Source organism: Nothobranchius furzeri, chromosome 14, assembly GCF_043380555.1.
Source record: "Nothobranchius furzeri strain GRZ-AD chromosome 14, NfurGRZ-RIMD1, whole genome shotgun sequence".
Lineage (NCBI taxonomy): Eukaryota > Metazoa > Chordata > Actinopteri > Cyprinodontiformes > Nothobranchiidae > Nothobranchius > Nothobranchius furzeri.
The window spans coordinates 18,602,106-18,606,278 of NC_091754.1; positions in this window are offsets into that span (position 1 = coordinate 18,602,106).

Here is a 4,173-nt window from a genome sequence, read left to right on the forward strand (position 1 = left end):
TTGGCAAATAATAGAAATATCAGGTTATAATGAAACAATAGTAGCAATGCGCTGCACAGCACCCAGCGCTTCATTTTTATTCCCTCTACCTTTCAGTAAAATGTTGAAGTCTCCATCATGCAGACACATGCCTTAGGAAACGACAGTGTGAAAGCCAATGAGCGCAGAAAAAGCAGGCACAGAAGCTCGACCCTCATAAATCTATGACAAAACTTTCCAAAAAGGAGAAAGAGGACATGAAGAAAGAGAAAAATAGATGTATTCCTGTGAAATAAATGACTGTAACTGCCCTCCCCCTCCTGGCCTCCCATTCCCCATGTCTAAATCTTGTTTAGTTCTTTAATTCTACAGTTTCTGACCTGGATCTGGCCATCGCTGCACATGAAAGAAATTACAAAAGCCTCTCAGTCACAGCAGCCCAGCTTCCTCCTGCACGGCAGCATTTGTCATTGCCAAAACAGCAGAGTTTAATTAAGTGTTGTGAGCAGCCTAGTGAGAAACACACTTTAAATTAAACCTCTGAGCATGCTCCTATTGGTTCTTTACCTTCTCAACAATCAGCAGGGTATACGGCATACATTTTTATCTCTCAAGGGGGAAAGCAGCTGCTGCACCTCTAGCGATTCATAAACGGCTTGCCTCCCCAAGAGCAGTCTCTATTACGGCACGTTTCATTATAACAGAGTTGGAGCCACAAGCAGATGAAAGTGATAATTAATGTCCCTTCTCAACTAAACATTTTATTTATTCTTGACAAATTAGTGGTTGTTATCACGGTTAGAAAAACACATGTTGTATGAATGTGCTTCAGTGTAGGTGAAAATAATTAAAAGGCAAATCATCTTTTGAGCCATCATGCAACGCTCTGCACACAAGGAGCAATTTATTCAACCCTCTCAGTCGTAATGGGATGTTTCAACTTGGTGAGCCTTTTGATTCAGTAATGTGCTTTATAAGTACGCCTTTTATAGTATGATGAGGTGCACCAGTTGAGTCAATGGGAACAGCTATGAAAGGAGACATGAGCTCAGCGGCTGTTGCATCTAACGCAATGAGAGCTCTTTATCAACTGGTACTTGAACTGGCTATTAAAATTTTGGCAAAGGACACATTTAGAAACATTTTACCAATGAAAATGTAACTGAAAGTGTCATTAATCTCACTTTTTTTCAAGTGAATTTTTTGTTTATAATTCTTAGGGTTTTTGATACAGTCATTGGTTATGTGTTGGAGTGATCTTCTGCACATTAAAAGTATACTGTTGAAGGTTTTAAGTCATCAAGGCCATGGTAATCCAGACAGCAACAGTTTATAAGCTTGACCCTCCCATATAGGCGCTTTATAAATAAAGCTTTGATTGATTGATTGATTGATATTCCAGTCAGAATTGACTAAGCTCCTCGGATGAGAAGCAAAATGTCTTCAAGAAACCAAAAAAGTCCAGTTGCCTCAATTCAAACTTCTTTGGATGCACATAAAAATTCTTTCACCAGCTACAGGAACCACAATTATTCATGTTTAATCATTGTTTTGCAAGTTATAAACAAAGTTCACTCATTTGATCACATCTGCAGTGGTCTCTAGTATAAATGAATGCCTTGTGAGTCAATCTCTGTGAGATAAAAGTGCTCCTGTTTCAGGAACATGAACTGAGCCAGTAGAGCGAGGAAGAGAACACGGCAGGAATTTAGTCTCATTTCCTCATATTTGGAAATCTCACCTCTGATTGGCCAACAGCAACTCAGTTTGTTCTGCAAGGTTGATTTTTTTATCTCAACAAAAAACACAAGCCTGAAGGAGTTCTGCCATGTTGTGGAGTTGCTAAAGCTAACGGTTAGCTTCTACAAGCCGATACGCGCCCTCTTCTCACCTAGACGCTAAATAAACCAAACGTTCCTCGTTGTGAGCCAAGATGCACAAGTCCATAATTGCTAGGGATTTTTAATGAGTAAAAAATGGTTTCTCAGTGAAGTTGTTCTTTAAGTAGGAATTTCAATGAGAAACGCATAAAACCAGTTTCCTGCATTTGCTAGCTCAAAAAAGATGGGTCAGAAAAAACCACAGAGATCTACATCACATTGTAAATTAGGACTCGTCCCCGGAAAGCTGTTTGTTTCGCTTCCAGGAGAGAACAGAGCATGTCTCAGCCAGTAGAAGAAAAACATTAGCATTAACAACTACACAACACAGCAGAATTCCTTCAGGCTTGTGTTAATTTTGGAGAAATATTGAGGTCTCATTTTTACCCAAGAAAGATGAGTGAATGGAGTCAGCAGAAGAGTTGCCTTACAGTTAGCCAATCAGAGGCAAGATGTTTGCACATCGTGAATAATAATGAGTAAAACTCCAAATCCTGTAGTTCTCTGCCCCCACTCATCTGGCTAACTTCTACTGCCCAAAACAGGAGTGCCACAACTTTCTTTTAAAGAGAACAACTCAAAAAGCAATGCAAATGCATCCAAATAACATTTGTAGCCCCACTTTAATGAGAAACAAAAAGGCCACTCTAAATCTGCTTCTTTGCAACATTCAGCATCCTTGAAGTTGTGTAGACGTATTACATCCACTTGGAATCCATTTTTGGTACGGCGTTGGGCATATTATTATGAACAAATCACAATGGTTGAGCACCTATTGACCCTGTCTCGCTTTCTTTACAGTTTAGTTGCCAACTCCTCCCAAAGTTGGCTAGCATTTCTTGCACTCAGAAACGAAACAGAACAAACGAGAAGTTTGAGACAAGCTCTAGACACACGCAATGGCCCTTCAGTGATTTTGATTCTGAATGCATACAACTAATGTGCCGCTAAAGGAGAACAAATTCTGTAAAGTCCACACAACAGAATCAAACTCAGCCCACATGAACCAGTAGAGGTACATTTTGATGGGCGACATTTCCTTGTCCTCCTGTTGCTGCAGCTCCTAGAGACAGCCATTACAAAATACAGGTTTATTAGTGAGACCTTATAGGCTCAATTCCTGCAGCCATGGTGGTGTAGTTCTCTATGAAGTGTCTCACATTTCCTCTTTTGACTGATCCACACAACAGCTGGCTGAGGGGACCTCTCGCACTAAAGTGCAGCAGCTGTGTAAAGGAGCACCAATGTCTGTAGCCTTTCACGGTGCAACCAGGAAGATGTCTTGACATGCTTTTCATAGCTGGCTTGTTCCGTCACTTCTACAAGGCGGTTTCTAGGTCCTAAATTGGACCAAGCATCTTGTCTGCACTGCAATTACAGTATACTGAACATACAGTTAAGTCTGTGCATTAAAACTGGTGATTGTTTCAGGAGTTGGAAAACAAAGCCCATTTTGTTTTTGGTCCAGTTAGCAAGCCCTTAACCGTAGACAGAAAATATTTTGTCTTTTTGTAAAAAAAATAATAATCTGATTATTGCATCTTAACTCAGTGTAAAAACACCACGTAAATATACGGAGACCTGTTAAAGTCAGAGTTTGGTTTCTTTAATCGTTGATCACTTAAGGATGCTCTTCTGCTTTTCCTCTTTAGAAAACCAAATGATATACGATCACTACCGTGCTGCTAGTTAATGTACACTATTAGCTCTGTATTTAAACACGATAATGTAATTGATTCACAAATTGATTTATTGATGTTAATTCAAGTGTTTCATGTATTAATCACAGTAAAGAAATTAATTCTGTATATTTTATGAGCTGTTGTGCGATCAACTAATGATATGAATTAATCAACTTTAATAAGAATTCAAAGACTATTGTTTGCCTAATTTGTCACTTTGTTGGAGGCAGAATGAACAACAGCCTATTGATTTACAACACATAACTCTGCAGGAGTGTTGCAGAAAATTACTCTGCTTTTTCGGGAGGTGCAGTGTGCCGTCAGTTCATCAAGCACATCCAGACAGCTCAATCCATTTTGGTAGTGACCGAGTACTTTTCTAGTTTTGAGAAAACTGAAATTTGGACGACACCCCACAAGTTCTGCCTCTTTGTTTACTCTAAAATCAAACTTTAAAACGCAGTGCAATAAAACAGTTTTCTCTCTTTGCTTCAAGTAAATTGTTTTCACTCCAGAGAGCCGTTGTAGTTCATTAGTGGCTGTTTCATGTCTTTAAAGTATTGATCTACCCAGTCAATGGAAAAATAACAAACCCGGTTATAAGCTACTTGTCCATAGCAATGGGCGACATA